This window comes from Mustela lutreola, chromosome 9 (assembly GCF_030435805.1).
Source record: "Mustela lutreola isolate mMusLut2 chromosome 9, mMusLut2.pri, whole genome shotgun sequence".
NCBI lineage: Eukaryota > Metazoa > Chordata > Mammalia > Carnivora > Mustelidae > Mustela > Mustela lutreola.
The window spans coordinates 13,633,844-13,656,728 of record NC_081298.1 but is presented as its reverse complement, the minus strand read 5'-3'; positions in this window follow the sequence as shown (position 1 = coordinate 13,656,728).

Genomic DNA, 22,885 nt, shown 5'->3' with positions numbered 1-22,885 from the left:
TTAAATGGTGCCCCGATACAGACATGAGTGCACAGACTCAAACGTGCATACGCACGGGTTACAGGAAACTGTACTTACCCTTCAGGCAACACACTCCATTTTTTTTTTTTCTATTTCACTATTTGAAGTGTGGGCAAAACCCACCAGCTTGATGGCATGATCCATTTAATGGGTCACAGCTTGAAAATCAGCAGGATCAATGCCTTCGATGAACAGATGCAGAAACTGAGAAAGACTCAAGGTGGGCCGACAATCTAGCAAATTGGGCAAAGCCAGGGTGAAGGAATTTCTACTTCCCTTCCGTGTAGACGTCTGGGAGCCTGGGAGTCTAGGGGACAGTAGAATGGAAGAATTTCAACCTCGAGGATAAGGATTTTGTTTCAGTGTCCTATCTGCTCCATGAAACCTTCCCTTAACCCCCTCCCTATAAAACCCCCCTCTACTGCCTGATTGTCTTTACACTGTTTATCACTAGCTGACAAGATTGTATGTATTACTTTGGGGTTTTTTTGTTTGTTTGTTTTGGTTTTTTTTTTTGGTCTGTCCCATCCCTACTGTGTCAAAAACATAATCTGCATGGACACAAGGACTTACCTGTACTGTGTTCCGCTGTGTCCCCAGCACCCGGAAAAGTATCTGGCACACAGTAGGTGCTCAATGCGTCTTTACTAAATGAACAGAGCCGCGGAGCAGCTGGCATCCAGGCTTTGATGAAAGCAAGTCTTGGACCACGCCCTGCTCGCACAAAAAGGCATTTATGAGGTACCATTCAAGCCGGCCCAGAAGCCCCGCAGACTTCCACATCCTTGTCGTTTCTGAGCCTCAGAAAACGCTTTGCAGAAAATGCTCCACTGGGGCGAAGGCAACAGCATTCTAGCAACAGGATTTGTCCAGCATCCACGGAGGTCAGGACGTGGGCCATTTCAGGAGCAAAGCTAGGGGGAGAGCCCTTCGAGGGCAGCGTGCTGTTCCCCAGATCTGCTCTGCTCAGCAGAACTCTGCAAGGATGGAAGGTGCTGTTCCGGGTTGTCTGCTACCCGAGCCTCGAGACACATGTGGCTTTGGAGCCGTTGAAACATAGCTAGTGTGACTGAGGAATGGAATTACCCATTTTGTTGAATTTTGGTCCATTTACACTAGAATTGAAATAATAACTATGTGACTTGTGGCCGTACTCAGACAGCGCAGCCCTCCGTTATGAATCCCAGCTCGTGCGAGAGCCGGGAGCAGCTCTCCAATGTTTTCTCCAGTCCCCTTATCTCGAGTAGCCCTGAAGTCACCGAGGACAGTGCATTTCTTTTTTTTTTTTTTTTAAGATTGTATTTATTTATTTGTCAGAGACAGAAAGAGAGCGAGTACACAAGCAGAGTGGCAGGCAGAGGTGGAGAGAGAAACAGACTCCCTGCTGAGCAAGGAGCCCAATGCGGGACTCAATTCCAGGACCCTGGGATCATGACCTGAGCCGAAAGCACTGCCTTAACCGACAGAGCCACCCAGAAGTCCCATCTTTTTTTTTTTTTTTTAAGATTTTATTTATTTATTTGACAGAGACAGACACAGCGAGAGAGGGAACACAAGCAGGGGGAGTGGGAGAAGGAGAAGTAGGCTTCCCGCTGACCAGGGAGCCCAATGTGGGGCTCGATCCCAGGACCCTAGGATCATGACCTGAGCGAAGACCTTTAATGTCTGACCCACCCATGCGCCCCGAGGACAGCGCATTTCTAACACCCTCTGCTCCTCATCAGTCATGACTTTCACCAATGGCCGCTTATGTCTCAAGCCAGTCAGCAAAGCCTCTGGCATTAACCAAACAGAAAGCCCATGGAGACGTAGAAGGTAGAAGTCGCTGCCTGTGGGGTACGGTCTCTCTGATTGCTTGATGGGGGCTCATCCCCAGGGAAAAGGTTCCTGATTCAAACAACTGGCCACCACAAGAAAGTGGAGATGGAAATAAACAAATACATTTATGTCCTCCTGTCTCTGCAGAAGCAGCAGAAACGTGGAATAAATTTGCATGTAATTTTGGTTGGGATGGATCTGAGAGTGATAATGGTGTGGGGGCGGAGGAGGGGTCGGTGGGTTGTGGCTCAGCCCTGCTTCCCTGAACAACTCAGTTTTGAAATTGAAGGCCAGGCGAGGACCATACGAGAAATCATCACAGGCAGAGGTAATCATAAGTGCAAAGATCCAGGGGTGCCCTTGGTTGGTTTGAGGAACTGATCAAAGACCAATGTGGAAAAGAAATGAGGACCAACGATTTTCTGCCTGTGTTGTCACAACAAGGTTTTTGGATTTTGTTTTCCCACCAGATTTTCCCACCTTTGGCTTGAGATGCTGGCAAGTACGGGGTTAAGCAAGGCTCTGAAGAAGCCAGAGATTTCCATTTGAAATAAAATCCTTTGTATATGCTTTCTGCTATCGGATCCAGTTTACTATTGATATTCTCTTAAAAAAAAATAATAATTTCCATTAGACGGAGGCCAGAATGCCCCGTGAAGCCTAGTGGGTCTTCCAATTGATTCACAGAATGAAATCTTATCTAAAATCTTTTTATTTTATGCTATTAAGGACACAGGAGGGAGCAGCTGAGTAAAATTTTGCCCTGCCAGGTTAATGCACGGGGTCAGTTGGAAGTGGCCCCAGGGCTGTCTTAAAAAGATTGTCACTTGTGATTTCCCACTATTTTGTTTCCCGTTACCAGTAATTGAAAAATTTTTTTCTTCCCTTCGGGTGAAGTTAATGGATTGACACCTCCTTATCCGCACCTCGGATCTTTACTGGCAACTCCTGCCGGACGCTGACATCTGCCCCTGCCAGGGGCCCTCAGGTGGAGTGGGTGGGCAGCGTGGTTTGTACTCCTCCAGCCAGCAGGTGGTAGGGGGAGGGGTGAAGGGAATTAGGGGGTGCCCACCATCCCACAACCACAGGCCACAGGGCTCAGAGCCCTTGGGGAGTGGCCTCTCTCAGTTGACCGTGGGAGAAGCCAGGGAAGGCAGATGGGAAGGGGTGCTCCTTCTTCGAGGAGTCAGCCCCCAGGGCCGCTGCGGCATGGAGCAAGGAGAAAAAACACAGAAGTTCTACCTGATCCAAAAAGAGGAGACATCTTCCTCCCTCTCTCCTTCTCTCTTCCTTAAGGATAATAAAAGGCTTTGATTTCTGTTCTCCAAATTATGTACCCTCACTGGAGAACATACAGAAAGTGCTGCGAGCCACCGCCCTCTTGACCTCACTGTTCTAGCCCCACCAGGCTCCTCGCTGTCTTTCACAGATTTCTGTACTGCGGTCCCCCGCACGCTTCCCGAAACTTCTCCCAGATAGGCTCACTTCCTCCTCTCTTTCCAGTCTTTGCTCAGCTGTCACCTTCTCAATGAGGCCTTCCTGTCACTGTACCTGAACTTGCAACCCCTCCCCCAAACCTGGCACTCCCTGTCCTTGCCCCCCCCCCGCCCCCCTTTATCTGGTTCTCCCGGTAATCTCCAGCCTGCTCTACATCTTACTTATTTGGGTGTTTACTGTCTCCACCCGCCAAGGAGTTTTGCAATTTTTTATTTACTGCTTTTGTCTTTGGTGCAGAGAATAGGGCGGGGTACACAATAGATGCTCAATAAATATTTATCAATGAATGAAAGAAGGCGGTAGGAAAAGTCACCCACACTTTTCCTTCATGTTCAACTACTGGTTGAACTGGTGAACTACTGGTATCTTGGTGCATTTGCTTCTTCTTCTTTTTTAAGATTTTATTTACTTATTTGACACAGAGAGCACAAGTAAGCAGAGTGTGGGGGGAACAGGCTCCCCACTGAGCAGAGAGCCTGATGCAAGTCTTGATCCCAGAACCCTGGGATCATGACCTGAGCCAAAGGCAGAGGCTTAACCCATTGAGTCACCCCGGCACCCCCTTTTTCTTTTTAATATGCAATCTTTTGCTTTCACTTCTATAGCACTGTTGTTCCATACACAGGGGGTACATTTTAAAGATAGATGCCTTGAGAGAGAAACTGCAAAAATGCCCACAAAGCCTGCTAAATTGCTCTCGAACGGCTTCGTCTACACCGAGGGTAGCAGGCTTACATCTGGGAGGCATGTTGCATGGAAATGGTGTATCTTGAGACGACAGAGTATCATGCTAATTCAGGAAGGTGACACCCGAAGACGGTCCCCCAGGCTCTCACCCCACTTCACACTCAGTCAGTGGCAAGTTGTCATTAAATTAGAGGAACTGCCTGCATGATTTGAGTGATTTTTTTCTCTTTCCTTTTTCGATGTTTTTGATCAAGAGAATACAGGGGAATTCACGTGCATGAGATGGGTAGACACCCAACGTCCTGTATACAGCTCCGATCATACCAGATAAGATCATTTTTTAAAAAGATTTTATTATTTATTTAGAGAGAGAAAGAAAGAGAGGAGCGAAAGCGCATGCGAGCAGTAGCAGGGAGAGGGAGAAACAGGCTCCCCTCCGACAAGGTGAGGCTCCATCAAGGACCCTGGGATCATGACCAGAGCCAAAGGCAGACACTTAACTGACTCAGGCACCCAGGCGCCCCCAGATATGATCTTTTTTTATCTTGTGATATGATCGTTTTTGAATGCTACTTTTTGTCTTAGTGGTATTGTGTCCCTTTTCTACGTTTTGACAAACTCTCCACAAATACCTTCTCTAAAAACAACACACTGCCATCCGGGTATGCGCTCATCCTGTACCCTACTCAGCCTATCCCGTATTCTTGGACATCAGGATTGTTCCTGATTTTTCTCAGCGATAAATAATACAGAAATGAACAGCTCTGTGGACAATTCTCTTACTGAATTTCAGATTCTTTCCTTGGGTCAAAGTCAGGGAGCTTTCTGCAACTGGGGGCCCAGGGAATCGGTGTCAGTAATCTGACTCAGTCAGGAGCTGCAAGGAAGATCATTTTGTCCTGGAAGTGGGGCTCGGGGCTGCCCCCGGCCGCAGTGTCCTCTAGTTTAAAAAAAAAAAAAAAAAAAAGTTAAAAAAAAAGAGAAAAAAAAAAAGAGAGAGAAATTGAAAATAGAGCTTCCCTATACCCTGCAATTGCACTACTGGGTATTTACCCCAAAGATACAGATGTCGTGGAAAAGAGGGGCCATCTGTACCCCAATGTTTATAGCACAAATGGCCACAATCAATAAACTGTGGAAAGAACCAAGATGACCTTCAAGAGATGAATGGATAAGGAAGATGTGGTCCATATACACTATGGAATATTATGCCTCCATCAGAAAGGATGAATACCCAACTGTTGTAGCAACATGGACAGGACTGGAGGAGATTATGCTGAGTGAAGCAAGTCAAGCGGAGAGACCCAGTTATCACATGGTATCCCTTAGTATAGCATAAGGAGATACACGGAGAACATCAGGAGTTGGAGAGGAGAAGTGCGTTGGGGGAAATTGGAGAGGGAGACAAACCATGAAAGTCTGTGGACTCTGAGAAACAAACTGAGGGTTTTGGAGCAGAGGGGGTGAGAGGGCGGGTGAGCTTGGTGGTGGGTATTGGGGAGGACATGTACTGCATGGAGCACTGGGTGTGGTGCATAAACAATGAATTCTGGAACACCGAAATTTAACAATTAAATAAAATTTGTTCTAAAATTTAAAAAAAAAAAAAAAAAGAATTGGAAGGAGCGGCAATTTGACCACTAGGGGGCATTGGGTGGGAATACGGGCTAAAGAGAATCAGTATTATCCAAGATATAAATTGGAGCAATAAGGGAGGAGAATGAGTAATAATATTATGCAAAATAATGCATCTCTAAGCCTTCAACAACCCTGTGAGGGAGGGATCCGGATCCTCCCTTATTATTGTTTAAGAAGTGGGAACTGAGGCTCAGAGACGCTAACCGACGCACCTAGCATCACACAGCCGGTGAGCAAGAGAGCCAGCATTCAAACTCAGGCTGTCGGGCGCCAAGGCTCACATCTATGGATATATCACCTCAAAAATCACCACCCAGGTCAAAAGAATCCAAAGTTGTAGCCCGGAAGGCGCAAGCTGTCCCCCATCTGAAGGACAAGAGTAGGCCGGCAACACAGGAGTAAATGGTGCAGAAACACTGAGAGGTGACACAGAGGCTGCTATCCGCTTGTACTAAGGTGGACGCCCTGGTCGTTATGGTAACTGCCAGGTGTGGCCATGGCATGGGGTCTTGGTTCCTCCACCTTGCTGTATGCCTGGGATGCCTGCCTAGAAGACTTCGCCACCGAGTCCTCCGCTGGGTGCGATCGCTGACGGCCAATGGGGAGCTCTAGCTGGAGGGGCGGGGAGATGGGCGGGGTCGGGAAGTGTACACCCTGGCCCCGCCCACCTCTCACCTGCACAGGCTGCTCTCCAGGTTCCAGTTCTTCTCTTCCTCCCCACCCCATCCAGCCTAAGTCTGGGGCACTATTCTTTCTGGCCTTCCCCTCCCTTGCCCACACTTCGGAAACCGAAAACTCTATTCAAACGACCCCATTGCATCGTGTCCTCTCTCGTCCTTGGACTCTGACTACTGGAGACGCCTGGTCACTCACATTTATTCCTCCCTCAGCGTTCTAAGCCAAGATTGCAAACTGGTGGCCCCTGTAGGTTGAATCACGCATGCTGAATTAACTGATCCATTCAGGGCTGGAACATACTTTCAAATTAGTTTGCAACCCTTACCTACTAGGAGGGATCACATGAAGTAGGTGCTAAGTTTTGATCTGACCACACGGGGCCTGCCCTGGTGGCCGCTGTCAGCCAGCACCCAGGAGCGGCCCCATCCATTGTCTTTTAAGAAGGTGCACTGAGGGGCGCCTGGGTGGCTCAGTGGGTTGATCCTCTGCCTTCGGCTCAGGTCATGATCTCAGAGTCCTGGGATCGAGTCCCATATCGGGCTCTCTGCTCGGCAGGGAGCCTGCTTCCTCCTCTCTCTCTCTTCCTGCCTCTCTGCCTATTTGTGATCTCTGTCTGTCAGATAAATAAATAAAATCTTAAAAAAAAGAAAAAGGTTATAAAAGAAGGTGCACTGAGCCACCCATCCCAACTTTCCTATTTCCATTACCTGCCTGCCTCCTTTAGGCAATGAGTTTACGACCTGGACCTGTAAAGTCATTCAGACATTGCCTGCCTTTATTCGTGGGGGCAGAATCCAGAACTCAGGCTCTGGGTAATAGCGCTGGGGGCAGTCGGTATCAGAGAAAAGCAAAGGCAGTGGTGGCCCAGGAGCTTGGCGGTTGTGGTGGGCTCCTGGGGAAGCAGGCAGGCCATGCTATAGATCTGCCTGAGTGGGAGTCACTGTGCTTTGATCGTGGGTGAAGCTAGTTAGATTGGGGAATAGCGGCCTCAGTAATTAGCCGGCAGTAAGAGCTGAGCAGGAACGTGAAAGCCTCTCACTGAAAAGTGTCTCTCTGTGATATTGAGTTCAGACGGAACCAGTCAGAAGGCTCTGGATGAAATGGCCACCTTTGCCTTCCTCTCTGGAGGCCTCCATTGGAGTTCTGGGAGCAAGTAATAGGGAGGAGATCAAGGCTCTTGACCTTCTAATGAGATGATGCTGCCAATTTCCCCTGGATTTGCTTATCAAGTTTACCAGCTCATACTCACCAAGTGCAAGATTTGGCCTGGAAATCTCCCTTCTTTGTCAATAAGCCAAGAAAGCTATTTGGAAGGTTCTCAACACCCTTTCTCCAAATCTCAGCACAAGACACAGAGCTCGGAGTGAGCATGCAGAGTCTCCGCGTTCGCTCTGGGGATTACACTGCACGCGGGGCCCCCCAGGGGGCCCACCGTATTCTCGCCTGGAAAGTTCAGGGAAGGTGTGATTTTGCAAGCCTCCTGGGGGACACTTTTTCAGCCTTGGGGTCTGCAAGGAGGTACAGTGATCATTATTAGCATTGACATTGGTTCTGGGGCTGTGACAGACATCAGACCTAGCCCATTCCGTAGAGCTGGGGGTGTTAGTCATTTCATGAACCTTTCAGAGCCGGTTTGACTCATCTGTAAAGGGAATGCTGGCATCGTAGCTCACTCCCGCCTGCTCAGAGTATGGCTGAGACCAGCACAGCAGCCCCCCATGGAAACTTAAAGAAAGGCAGAATCTCAGAACTCACCCTAGACCTAGTGACCCCAAATACATATTTTCACAAGAACTTCAAGTGATTCGTATGTATGTTACAGTTTGAGAAGTACTGATCGGATTTCTAGGGCTTGAGGAGTCCATTCAAAACATTGACCTGGTATATACTTATTGAGCACTTACTATGTGCCAGGCTCTGTCACAAATGCTGGAAGTACAGCGGCAAACATGATAGATCGGTCTTGGCCGTCTGTGATGGACTCTACCCTCTGATGGGAAAAGGCAGGCGAAGAGGCAAGACAATTGTGTAAAATCTGGGGTCTGCTCGTGATAAGCCCAGAGGAGAAAAATAAAGTGGTGCTCCCAGATGGGAACTGGCAGGGACAACTATGACAGTAGGGTGAGTGACAATTTGGTGACCTGTGAGCAATGACCTGATGGAGATGAGGAAAGGCATGTTCCAGGTAATCTAACAAGAACACACAGACACCCAGAAGCAGAAGCAGATCTGTGCTTGCAGTCTGCACAAAGGGGCGGAAAGAGTGAAGGGAGAGAGGAGATGAGCTAGGACAGAGATGAGGGTAGGGGCAGATGACAGGCAACTGTACAAGTCACCAAGGACCCTTGATTCTCCTCCAGCGAGCAGGGATCCCCCGGGGCCGGTGGCGTAAGAGGCAGCGGCATATGGTAAATATTCAACTAGGGGCAATGACCATTGCGGTTGTAACCGTTGCTATTATTCAGAATGTGCAAACAGGTTGGACTCACCCTTGAGGTTTCAGCTTCGATGTTCCTTTTCCAGAAAGCCTTTCTTGACTGCCCACGCTGGAGGGGGAACCGCCTTCCGAGTGCCCGCAGCCTTCTGAAAGCTCTTGGGTGGGGCTGGGTGTGGAGAGCTGGGGGGTCCTCTTCACGGTCGTATCTCAGAGCCCAGCGCTGGTCTTGGCACCTAATAGGTGCTCAATAAATACTTACCATTGAAAGAATGAACAGACACAAAGACTCAGGGTGTGAAAGGGCGGGCATGCTCAGGAAGGGTGAGAATGTGGCTGGGGAGGAGTGGCAGGTATTGTTAGAAACAAACATTTCAGCGTTGCCCATTCAAAGCACCCTCTGGAGCCTGACGCACAGGAGAAGGTTGGGACCACAGCCCAAGCCATCTCTGGTCACACACTGCTGGGTGAGGTGACCCAGAGGTCACAGGAACTCTGTGCCACAAGATCCTAGCATTCTGCGCCAAATCTGGCAAGGCTCCTGCCCTCCAGACTCAGGGCCACCAGATGGACCATAGGCCCAGGCTTCTCCACAAAGCTTTCCCCAAAACAAGGATGTGTGGGGTCCTATGGGCTGGGGGATGGCCCCACCAGGCAGCACTAGGATAAAAACACAGCGCGCATGCTCCCTGATGGAGCAATCCACTCCTAGCGCCAGAGCCCAGAGCGGCGGTTCTTAGCCAGGACAGTCCTGGGGACAGGGTACACTGGAAATGCCTGGAGATATTTTCAAGATTGTCACAACGGGAGACGTGCTCCCGGCTTCGAAGGGTGGAGGCCAACAATGCCGTTAACCATCCTATGCCATGTCGCTGTGGCCCTCACGACAGAGAATTACCTGGTCCAAATGTCAACAGTCCTGATCGCCCCCTAAGGAGCCCTTTATAGACAGTTTTCTAATCGCTCCCTGAATGAAATTTGACGGCCACAACCACACTGCCTGTACCGCAGGTCTGTTCCTGGGCTGTGAGGAGAGCTGTGCTTTCTACCCAAGAACAAGGCTTGTAAGTGTCCCTCGCAGGTGATCAGGTGAGCAGAACAGAGCTAATTCAGATGCTGGGATAGTGCTTGGCCTTGGAAAGGAATTCCTGACCCAGGCTACGACACGGAGGAACCACAAGGACATAGAGCAGAAAGGTGGCTGCCAGGGGCTGGGCCGGGCAGGGAAAAATGGGGTGTCATCGTTTCATAGGGACAGAGTTTCAGTTCTGCAAGAGGAGAAGAGCTCTGGGGATGGATGGTGGAGATGATCCCACAATAACATGAAAGTGTTAAAAGGCCGCTGAACTGTGCACATAAAAATGGCCACGAGGGTCAGTTTTATGTTATGTGTATTTTATCCCAATTTTTTAAAAAAGAGTCATATTTTCCAGCCACCCCCAAGAACCAACTCTTCCCCCCTCCCCCGAAAATGCATAGTAGAGGGGCCCTTGCGCGGGTCACGTGTGTTTTGATGTTGCCAGCAGCACGGCTGGAGTGGGCAGGTGGTGGGTGCCCCTCCCAGGAGATGTCTGTCTCTCTCTCTCTCCGGAGAATTGTGCCCATCTGGCCATGCAGGGCGGAGGTGCTGATGGAAAGATGCTCGAAGTCATCACAGCCTCACGGATGCCCCACAGCCACACTCTCCGAGATTTCAAGAAATCCATAAACAGCAAGATCGGTTCTTTCCTTCCTCAGTCTATGACTCAAAGCCAATTTCCAAACTGACCCCTTTGCTAGATGCTAGATAATCTATGTATCCTGCCTGCTTGCCGCCCCCCCCAAACCCAAGATTCACTGATGCCCACAAGCCTGCGCTTTATTTTCTTTGCTCTCACTTGTAAATTCTGCTTTTGTTCCTTGAAACAGTCTAGGAACATGTGTTTTCCTTGGGTAAGAACTAGATGACATGCAAATAACTAAGTCTCTGAGTTATTCTTTCACAGTTAGTAAAATGTGCAGACGCACCCCATGGAAGATATTGAAAAAGCTACAAACAATGTCCCAGTGTGCACAGGGCATTGTGGAGTCTAAAAAACACAGTGCGATGCCATTGTATAGGAGTTAAAAATAGATACATACTAAGTAATTATAGGTGTCTTGCAAAACACTCCTAAAAACAGATGGAGACGCTCAAACATACGAGGGTGGGGTAGGAGTGAGGCGTGGACATCAAAGGAGCTAGAGATACTGGTACACAAGATGTGAACCTTGCATAGCTCAGGATGGTAATGTGGCAAGCTCAGGCCTCTGTACCTGGGGTGGAAACCAAAACAAATAAAAATAAAGACGAGGGAACGTAGTCTATTGCAAAGGGCCCCATGTATGATTTTAAAACTCCTACATACATAGCAACGCTTGCATATCTGAGGCAGAGTCCTGCACAATGAAGGAGATACAGAAAGCACATCTGAGCAGCTGGCAGTGAGGGCAATTGGAAGTGGAGGAAGGAATAAGGAATAAAGGGGAAGACACACCCCTGAACGGATCAGTCAAGGGTTGGGACTTGTCTGGAGCAATTGTGATAATATGTCATTAACCAAGGAGGTTGGCTAACCTGCTCAAGGTCCCCAAAACCCCCACCCAAATAGGCATATAGCACCATGCCTGATTCCCCGTATTTGTTAAGACTCCGTTGTTAAAGTGGGTCATCTAGTGCTAGGATGATGTAGTTGAAAGCAGAAATAAGGGAATAAAGCACTGCACTAAAAAAATGCATCTCGGGGCACCTGGGTGGCTCAGTGGGTTAAAGCCTCTGCCTTCAGCTCAGGTCATGATCCCAGGGTGCTGGGATCGAGCCCCACATCTGGCTCTCTGCTCAGCAGGGAGCCTGCTTCCTCCCTTTCTCTCTGCCTGCTTCTCTGCCTACTTGTGATCTCTGTCTGTCAAATAAATAAATAAAAAATCTTTAAAAAAAATGCATCTCATGTACCCATTTGTGTAAAATTATATCTGAGGAGGAAATTCAGCAAAAGGATTGAGAAAGAAAAAGCAAGAGCTAACTAGAAGACAGAAAAGTGCAGCCAGACTGATATTCAAATCCTTACATCACATTCCAAATTCCCAGGGAAGGACTCTGATTGGTCCAGTGTGGACCCAAGGCCACCTTTGGACCAATCCGCTGTGACCAGGAAGCAGACTCGTTGGATATAAATACATCTGTTCCTGTTTTATCTTTGTAGCTGAGGAGATGAGAGAAAAAGTGCAGAAACCTGAGAGCTGGGGTAGCCAGTCACATAAAGCAAGTTTTCCACTACTTTTTTTCCCCTCTGAATTTCTAGAAACTTTGAGACGAAAGGTTAGCGGCCGTAGTGGAGCATGAACCAAGTAAGATCTGGAGGGAGCTTAGGAATCAACAGGTGAATGAGTTGGGGAAGGGATATGCAAAGGTTCTGTGGTAAGGAAGGCATAGCTTGGAAGCATCGCGGATCTCTGGATAATTCTAGTGATTGTAAGTGGCTGCACTGGGAGGAAAATAATGAGACAACGTCGAGGCATGGGCGGGGCTGGAGGGTAAAGCACATTGGTCGCCCTTAGGGGGTGAGGAGGTCAGCGAGTTTATGGGCCGATCGCAGAGGGTCTTGGGCGCCATTGGAAGGCTTTGGCTTTTCCAGGAATGCGAGACAGAAGTCACTGGTGGGTTTTGAGTGGTGGTGAGACAGAGTCTGACTTAAGTTCTAACAGGAAGGAGGTACCATTGATATCCGCGCCCCGATCCCCCCTCAGACTCCGCCAGGCCATGAAGCAAACAGGTTTCTCGCTCTCTTATCCCGAGGAGTTTCCAGGATGAGGATTTCAGCCCCTCACCCCAAATTACAGTGAGGCCATCAGTCCCCCATCTTAATCAGATCTCTCCCACCCTATTAAGCAATTTGGGGCTGTTTCTAGAGAAGATTTTGTTATTCCCCTAAATCTCTGGCTACCTCGTTTAGACCCGGTGTTTAGGCGGAATGCAATTAACACATTCCAAACCTGGTTTCGTCTGAAATCCAATCAATTGTAACTCGTTTTCAAATCACGCCGCTTTCTCTAATTGTGAGCTCCGGCCTCCACAGAATAGCCACTTAAGTCAATTATTGCCTCGCCTGTATGAAAATTGTGCTATTTGTGTCGGCAGCTCCCCCACATTACTGATGAGCTTCCTTGAGCTAATGGAATAATGAAAACACAAAACAGATTTACGGTGCTTAATAAGAGAAAGAGATAATGAAGGCAAATTAAAATGGAAGCTCAGATCTGCATGGAGAACAGGTAATGCAGTTTCTCCTTCTAAATTAACGCTCGAATTCTCAAATGCTGATGGAAGGGAGGAGGGGGAGGAACTGAACATTCTTTGAGACACGAGCCTGCTTTTGGAGATTGGTTTTGGAGACTGTGGTCCTCTATCCCACTTCCTGGGCTTTAGTCACGGGCACTGTCGGGTCCTAACCCCACAGGTGTACCAAGCCCCTTCCTCCCCTCCCCCCTTCCCACCTCCATTTACTGGAGCAGACTTGCTTTCCACCAGCCACCATGTTATGCTCATTAAATGAACCACTTAATCCCCCCTCCCCCGCCCAAATGATGTAAGCTTGGCAGTGTCATTATCCTCATTTTACAGAAGAGGAAATCGGAGTTAATAACCTGTCCAAGGTTTAAAACTGTGCATGGGTCTACACCAGGGTGTCTCAACTTCCCCACTGTTTTATCTGGGGCTGGGTTACTCCTTGCAGTGCTGGGGTGTCTTGTGCCCTGTAGGACATCCGGTAATGTTCTTAGGCTCCATCTGCTAGATGCCGGTAGTGCCCTGGCCCCGCAGTCATGGCAGCTAGTGTAGACCTCTGGTTTGAACTCAAGTGGTCTGACTTCAGCCTGTGCCTTTGGCATCTTCCTCTCAGAGCTGATGTCTGCATGGTGCATCTGGAGAACTTAGGCCCCAGGTAAGGGGCCCCTAATCTCACCAAAGGTTTTGTGCCCTAAACATGGCATGAGTGATCAGGCCTTCCTGTCCTGAAGGGACACTGGACATCTCCTTAGGGGAGGACTGTGGACTGGTTAAGAATGGCCTCCCATGACTCAGGCTACCCCAGACCACAGGATATTTGCACAGGACTTGGATGGGAACACCCGGAACTGAGTTTGGCTTTCCCTTTATGGCATGTGGCTTGGAGACCAAAGGAAACTGTTAAAAAAATAATACAGAACAAAAAAAATTACCTGAGTCTGTGGACTATTAATAATCTGAGAACAACACTCAGTAAGAAGAGTACCTAGCACAGAAGTTGGCACGGAGTAGGTGCTTAGAAAATGATCAGTCTTTTCCTTGTTCCTTTCTGCACTTCAGCTTAGTGCTGGCCTGGCCAAGAGTCTGTTTGAAGTAGATCCCACCCACCACCACCAAATGCCACAGACCACTGTCTGTTAGTGGCTTATCTTTCTTTTCTGAGCCCAGTGCTTCGCTGTGTGATCTTCACCAGGTTGCTTGACCTCTCTGAGCCTCCACCTCCTAGGGGTTTGGGCAGGATCTGTGGATGCCCTTCTAGCTCCAAAATGCTAGGCACGTTCCAGCTTCTCTCCCTCTGTCAACCCCTTCTCTCCTCATTTCCTCCCCCCCCCCCACCTCTCTGTCCTCATTCCTTCTGTGTATACTGTTCTCCGCACACTTCGTGCACACAGCTGCACACTGCAGACTGGATGCTGATGTCCTGGGGCTGGGGGGGCAGGACAGAATCAAGAAGACCCCCTCCTTTTCTGAGGGCTTCAGGCTACATACCAGGGCACTCCGCTTTGCCTATCCAGGAACCTTCTCGCACAGGTAGATCTCAGCTGACGTCTGGTTGACAAGCTAAATATTTATGGAGCTCCTAGGATTTCCCGCCACATTAAGCCCGCTGCTTATCTCTCGTCTGCATACAGCCCTTGTCTGTTCACCTTCGGTCAGACAGGTCCCAGAATCCTCTGGGCTTCAGGCACCGTCTCTCAGGAGGGGGATGAAACCGTGTCCACCTCTAATCACTTCCAGGAATAATAATAGTTCCTTACCTTGTATAGGGTTTCTCAAAGCCATTTGCCCATGTCATCTGACTAGCTTCTCACAATAACCCCATGACTTAGACTTCATTTTGAGTTCTGTTATCGTGAGCGCTAAGCCACCTGTTCCAGGCTTCAGACCCAGGGTGGGGCAGAGCCACGGCATCCCCTGTGGCCTCCCCGGAGGTCTGCTCACTGGGGGCCAGCCTGTCTGTGGGCCTCTGGACAAGAGTATCATCGGAGGCCCACATACCAAATGTCCAATACGCAGAAGTCACGAGCAAAGCTGAGCATGGTTTTCCTCCTCTGACCTTGGCTAAATATATCTGAAAGGCCAGGTTTGAATTTAGAGATCTCGGACTCCTCAGAGTTTTGCACTGGAATGTGCTAGAAGCCACACTGTGCATGGCCTTTTCAGTTTCATGGAGTCAATAAATTTTCTTTATGCTTACACTGGCTTACGCTTCTGTCCCTCATGACTAGAAGTCCTGATAATACGTGGCTGTGGAAGACAGACCAGGGGACAGGAAGGCAGCTCAGCAGTCCCCTTGTGAACCGTGAAGGTCAGAGACCCACAGTAATTTATAACATTTTAGTTTTTTTTTTTTTAATATTTATTTATTTGACAGAGAGATAGAGAGCATGAATAAGCAGAGAGGCAGGCAGAGGGAGAGGGAGACGCAGGCTCCCTGCTCAATGGGAAGCCTGATGCAGGGCTCGATCCCAGGACCCTGGGATCATGACCTGAGCCAAAGGCAGACACTTATCCGACTGAGCCACCCAGGTGCCCCAATTCATAAACTTTTAGATAAAGGAATAGTAATACAAAGTTGAATGCAAGAAGGGAACCAGGGAAATGTATAAAAGCTTGCACAACACACAGACACGCCACACCTTTTTAAGGTAAGAAAACAGTACAGAAATACCTTGAAATTGTCAGCTGTAACTTACTCTCATCCAGTGTCTCTCACCCAGGGTCGCAACTCCTAGGGACCTGATCTCTTTCCTTTGCAAATGAGAAAGTAGAGGCTCAGAGAGAGGAAGCGACCTGCTCAAGGTCTCAGAGCTAGGGAGAAGGAAGAACTTCATCAAATCATCAAATAGTTATTGATCATATATCAGGCTCAAGAGCTTGTGCTTAGTATTGGGATGCTGCAGGGCACGGGCATCAAACCATGGCCTACTCTCTGTTTTTGCAAATAAAGTTTTATTGAAACAGAGCCTTGTCCATGTGTTTCTGTGTTAATCTGTGACTGCTTTTGTGCTGGGTGGCAGTGCTGAACAGCTGCAGTGAAGGCCACGTATTGTGAGAGGGTTGGCCTCAGTCTTGGTTTCTGTCTATGAGGCAATAGATGAAGTCCTGAAGTTTTCACCATCCTCATTGGAAGACCCAAGGACGCCTGGGTCAGAGGGGCAGGCGCCCGGCTCATCTCTCCCCTTGGAAGGGGTCAGGGCAGCAATCTTGACTTCAGAATCTTTATTGGAAAATAAACACCATTAATGTACAAGAAATTTCATCAAGGGTCCAGTCAAAACATCCCCGTGTGGGATTGATGCCATCCTAATGGGCTCCAGATGTCCCCGGGTCTCAGTGCCCCGGTGACCTGAAGGAGGGAAGCAGGCCCTGGGGGGAGACACGTGGCGGGTTTGAAACTCCAAGATCCATCTTCCCAGCCCAATTTCTCTATGTGTGGGCAAGTGTGGGGGACCCCTTCATCCAGCCCTGCTCAGCTTCACCAGACCCCGTCCGTCTCTGCCCTCAGTGGTCTCTACAGACCGTCCTCTCGAATTTATGGGGTCAACCCAAGAAAATGCCCAGCCTGGGGCGTCATGATCCCACTGGCAATGGGAGCTGAGGGTGAGTTCCTGCTAGTCCCCCTGGCCATCCAGCTGGAGAAGCTGGAGGCCTGGTCGAGGCCAAAGGCAGGCCATCTATGGCAAGGATCACAGAAGGAGCCGTGAGAATTGCCAGAGGCCAGACAGGGAGACGCACGCTGGGGATCAGAAAGGCAGCCCCAGCAATTGCTCCTTGGATTATTTTTTTTTGAAGGTAACTGTTCAAAAACTTGCCCTTAGGGGTGCCTGGGTGGCTTTGTGGGTTAAGCCTCTGCCTTTGGCTCAAGTCATGATCCTGGCGTCCTGGGATCGAACCCCGCATCAGGCTCTCTGCTCAGCGGGGAGCCTGCTTCTCCCTCTCTCTGCCTGCCTCTCTGCCTACCTGTGATCTCTGTCTGTCAAATAAATAAATAAAATCTTTAAAAAACAAACAAACAAACAAAAACATGCCTTTATATTTAATGACCTGAGCTGACCCCTGGTGGTCACCTCCCTTCCTGCCACACATCTGTCACCACCGGGCTGCAGCTCTACCAGCTCTACCGCCTGCTACTGTTCCCGGAGGTGGGTTCCACCGCCTGCAGCACTCTTCCCTGCAACATGGGCACTGCCTGCCCGTTCCCTTCAGGGGCTCATGGTGTCATTCCCAGAGCTGCTTTCCCTGACCCTCTCATCCTGATGTTCTGGCCCTTTCCTCGTTGCATCGCTCTTCACTTGTCACTACCCGCTGGTAGCTTGTGCGTACCTGTGTCTCTCTCCCTAGATGTGTGTGCCGCACGGGGACTTGGGCTCAGTCGAAGCTGTGTCTCCAGCACTCAGAACAGGACCCCACACTTGCCAGGCGCTCGGTCAACATCTATTGACTGCCGGCTGTCCCGATACGCTCTCCACGTAAGCATGTCTCAGCAGTCCGTGTGGATTATTTCAATAATCTGTCAGACGAGATTTGTGCCCCTGGGAGAGTTGAGGCTCCCCCAGCTGCCTCCACTCCCTGTGCCCCCTACTCTATGCCCCCAGAGTCAGGAGCGGGTGCCTGGGTCCCTCGCTGAGGCAGGTGTGTTTGACGTGCTTCCCGAAGCCGAAAAGGGCCTGAGAGCCGGGAGCATGTCTCACACCCTCCAGCCTTCTTTCCTCACACCCACGGGGCTGCCAGGGTGTGTGTGGGGTCACTGGAGGGGGCCCAATGACAATAAAAGCAATCATACTGGCCAGCTGGCCTGGAGTCCTATTTGAGCCTCACAACAGCCTAGACAGAAGGCTGCATACATCATTACCCACCCCCCCCAGCAGAATAGGAAACTGAGGCACAGAGAGGTTGGATTCTTGCCTGGGGTCCCTCAGCTGGCAAGTTACTTCTTCCTGTGTTGACCCTCTTCCTCCAGGCTCTGGGATGCGGATGCCAGCTTTATGGGGCCAGGCATTCCCGTCCTGCAGGGTAGCCAAGGCTGGCCACACCAGGGATGCCCAACACACATCTGGGGAATAAATCGATGTTCAAGGCCCATTTTACCTTTGAGCACATCAAGGAGCAGCAGAGCAAGGGACTTGCTAGGGTCCAAGAAGTCAGCTGAAGTCGCACTGCCCTAGGGCTGCCATAACGAAGGGCCACAAATCTGGGGGCACAAAACAGCAGAAATGCATTCTCTCTCGTTCTGGAGGCCAGAACTGTGACATCACGCTGTCGGCAGGGCTGGGCTCCCTTCCAAGGCTCTAGGCGAGGGTGCTTCTTCCCTCCCCAATCTTCTGTGCCCCCAGCATTCCTGGGCTTGAAACGTCCTCCCTCTGTGTCCACAAGCCTTCTTCCCCATGTCCCCGTGTCCCTCTCCTTCTTGTAAGGACACCGGTCACAGGATTAAAATGCACCCCGCCTCCAAGTTGACTTCATCTCAGGATCCCTAACTAATGACACCTGCAAAGAGCGGATTCCCAATAACAGTCAAACTCTGAGTTTCCAGGTGGACATGAACTTGGGGGACACTATTCAGCCACTACAGTGGCAGAGCTGGAAAGAACGCAGGTCCTCTCTAGCCGCAGCCCCTCAGGGCTTCAGGAACTCTGCGTTGGGAGGTGGGGCGGGCTCCCTGCGGCTGTGGCTGTCAGTCTCCCGTGACCTTGTCAGGAGGGAAAGGGAGAAAATAAACTCTGGGGTTAAGGAAAGCAGTGAGATGATCCCGGCTGACCCCCATAATCCTCTCTCTGGGCTCAGCTTTCCATCATCACTAGAAGGTTCTTTTTTTCCCCCTTCTTCTACAGAGTTTCCCCAGAGAAGCAACCCTTCCAAATTTAATAAACCTCCCCCACTCCCAGCTTTCCCTGAAATCATGTAATAATAGCAGGATGATTTTCAAATGTCTTTCTTGACCCTATGATTGATGAATCCCACTGAGAACAAAGGGGGAGGCAGGAGAGATGGTGAGTGGACAAGGATGCGGCTGTTTGTGTGTTTGAATCTGTGCACGGGTACCTGTAGGTGAGAGTGTAAGCCGCTAGCATGTGCATGTGTACGGGAGTGCCGGGCCAGGAATCTGGGACTGCGCAGGAGTGAAAGCATGCATAGTGTAGCGGACAGGTGAGCGAGCACCTGTGAGTAATCAGAATCTTGCGTGAGAGTGTGTGTGCGTGTGCGTTTATGATGCATGCGTGCTTATGTGCACGTGAGCGAGGATGTGGGGGACTATCCTGGAGCATATGGGCCCAGCAGAGGATGTGAGCATGCACATATGAGGACACACGTGACCACGTGTGAGTGTGTGTGTTTACCTGGCCACAGGCCGATGTGTGTGAATGTCTGACTGTGTGTATATGGGCTCTGGGAGTTTGAGCTTATGGGTACATGATTAAGAACGTGCATAATCTTCACGAATGGCAACGATACTCATTGATACTGAATTGTATAATTTTTTTAAAGATGTTATTTATTCGTTTGATAGACAGAGATTACAAGTAGGCAGAGAGGCAGGCAGGGAGAGAGGAGGAAGCAGGCTCCCCACAGAGCAGAGAGCCCGATGTGGGGCTTGATCCCAGGACCCTGAGACCATGACCTGAGCAGAAGGCAGAGGCTTTAACTCACTGAGCCACCCAGGCGCCCCTTGAATTGTATACTTAAAAATCACTAAGAGACTAGAGCTTTAATGTCCTCACCATAACAACAAGAAGAAAGGGATAATTATGTGGGGTGGAAAATGTGTTAACTAACCTTATTGTGGTAAGCACGTCACAATACATACATGATCAAATGGTCACATCGTATGCCTTAAACTCACACAATGTTTTATGTAAATCATATCTTAATAAAGCTGGAAAAAATTCACCAGACCAAAAAGAATGTATGTAACTCTGAATGTCATGTTGATATTCATAGTAATACCCCATCCCCTGCACAGTCTGCTCACTTCCCATTTCCTCTCTGACCTCATCCTGTACCGCTCTACCTCCTCATTCTCTCTCCTTCAGCCACACCAGGCTCCTGAACACAGCAGGGTCACACCTGCCTCAGGACCTCTGCACTTGCTGCTTCTCAATGCTTGGATGTTCTTCCTCCAGAAACCTCCATGGCTCCCTCCCTCCCCTTTTCCTGGCTCTGCTCAACGGTCACTTTACCAGAATCCCCTGCTGTGATCACCACCTTCATGCAGCAGCATTTCCAATCCTCTGGCCCTGGAGTAGGATGGGGTGGGGGTGGAGGTGGCAGGGTGGAGGAGGTAACAGAAGAACATACCAGAAAGAGGGAGTGGAGAGGCGGCCAAAGGTGGACCATGAGTTGGTGACTAGAGAAAAATTTCACTGGCTTGACAAGATACCCCAGATCGCTTAAAATTCTTTGTTGTCAATTTCTGGAAGGGAAATCTTTTAGAATGTTTGCCTGGAGGGGAGTTTAGAAATCATCCAGCTTCATGCTTCTTAAGTGATTTGTGGTCATGAACTAGCATTAATCCTCTTTGGATAACAAGTGACAAAAATATAAAACCTCAGACTGGCTTATGCCAAAAAGCAAATCTGTTGGCTTATGTAATTGTAACATGCAGAAGTAGAATCAAGCTTGGTTGGACACAGGGGCTTCCCTCTGTTATCAGGACTCGTCCCCCTCCACGCCTCAGAGCTGTTCTATTTTGTGTTGGTTTCCGACCCCAGAGGCCCTCTTTGCATGGTGGCCTCAAGTGGCTTTGGACTTCCAACCAGTTCGCTTAGCAACCCGAGTTTGTATCACTGTAGCAAGAATTTGAGGCTGGCTTGAGTCGGCTGCTCCCGCCACAATGATGGCTCAAGGCATAGGGCGTAGCGAACACAGTATTTTTGCCTCTTGCATTTTGCCAAATGCTTTCACCAAACCACCTAACCCTGACTTTTCTCTGGGACAGCACCTTCTCCTGGACTCACAGTCCACAAGCCAAAGGGGCAACCAGTGCTCCTGGCCACCGTGATTGGTTCAGGAAAATCACACGCATCTTGTTCTTCTCAGGCTACTATAACCGTTGACGGAGTGATGTACAGAATACACCTTGTCTCTCACAGTTTGGAGGTTGGAACGTCCAAGATCAAGGTGCAGGCAGGTCCAATAGCTGATGAAAGCCCTGCTTCCTGGTCACAGACAGCCATCTTCTCATTGTGTCTTCACCAGATAGAGCAGCCAGAAGCCAGCTCTCTCCTGGAGTCTCTTTCTAGAAGGACACGAATCCCATTCAAGGGCTCCACCCTCATGACCTAATCACCTCCCAAAGGCCCCACCTCCTAACTCCCTTACATAGGGGATTAGGACTTTCACATCCGAATCTGTATAGACACAAATGTTTAATTCCCAAACACATGACTTTAGCCAAGCTAAGCAGGCCAATTCAAGGGCATCCAATGGCTTTCACTTGGGCTGGGGTCACATGAGTTGGCTTCTTTCTCCCTCCAGATGTGGCCTCATGGGGGTGTCAGGCTGGGGCTCCATCAGGCACCTCGACATCCCTTTGGGTCATCCGATCCTGGAATCCACCCCATGGAGGCAGCATCCAGAGGTGAAATCATCTGGGCTCTTGCAACAAGGCTGTGGCTGAAGCCAGCCCACCCTCCTGGACTTTCTAGTTACAAAACCCAATAGATTTGGGGGGAAATGGGGAGCTCACGTTGAATGGGTACAGAGGTTCTGTTTGGGATGGCGGCAATGTTCTGGAAATGGATGGTGGTCGTGGATGTTCAATACTGTGAAATGTACTCAATGCCACTGAACCATATAGTTAAAAATAGAGAAAATGGTGAATTTTATGTTATATGCATTCTACTGCAGTAAAAATACCAATAAGTTCCCTTTTTGTTTAAATCTGTTTGAATCACATTTCGCCTCTGACCACCACAAGGCCACAATGTGCTGTTCCATGCCTTCGGTATGGGGAACCATATCTGTCCTGTGCCCCATCCCCAGTGGCTTCCACTGGCAACTGACAAAGCAGCTGGCTGAAGGTTTGGGCAGGTTCCCCGTGCTCATCTTTGCGGGGTGTCATAGTTGTGCATTGACAGGGGCTCTTGTCAGAGAGCTCAAGTCCGAAGGTGTGACTCAGGCGTCGGTGGCATTCGGGCAAACCACATGGGGGGCAAAGCAGCTTCCCCACAAATCCCAATAGATTCATTCCACAAACAGCCCGTCCCGAGATCCACACCCCTTCCCCTCCCTGGCCCCCCGGGGCTGGTGAGACCCCCTGACCTGCTGGGCTGGAGGAAACTCCAAAGATTTCCCACCCCAAGGGAGCAGTTCTCTCCTCTCCTATGAGAAAGTGGACCAAGACGGGGCCAGACAGTTGTCCCACTCACCCACTCTGCTTGGCCCCAAGTGCCTTCCCAACCGGATTGTTACCCCCTGGGGCAATTGCATATGATTTCCTGATGACTGGACGGATGCTGTTGGATCCCAAGGCCCAGCTGGGACAGGCAGTAGGGGCCTTCCCTCCCTCTCTCCTCACCTTGTCTGGCTCCTTTCCTCAGCCTCCCCATCTCCAAATCGTTACTAAAGTAACAAGCAGCATTTCCGGTCTGGCTGCAACACCTCTGATGGGTTACTGTTGCCATTCTCACCAGAGGACTTGCCCTCCCTGATCAGGGCTAGGATGGATCTGACTCAGACAGCCCCCTCTCAATCTCTAGAGCTCTACCTCCTCTGTTCATTCATTCATTCATTCATTCACTCAGGCCACACCAACCTACCTGTCCTCATTTCTGACCTTTTTCTGTTTTGATCTCAGCGGCCCCATC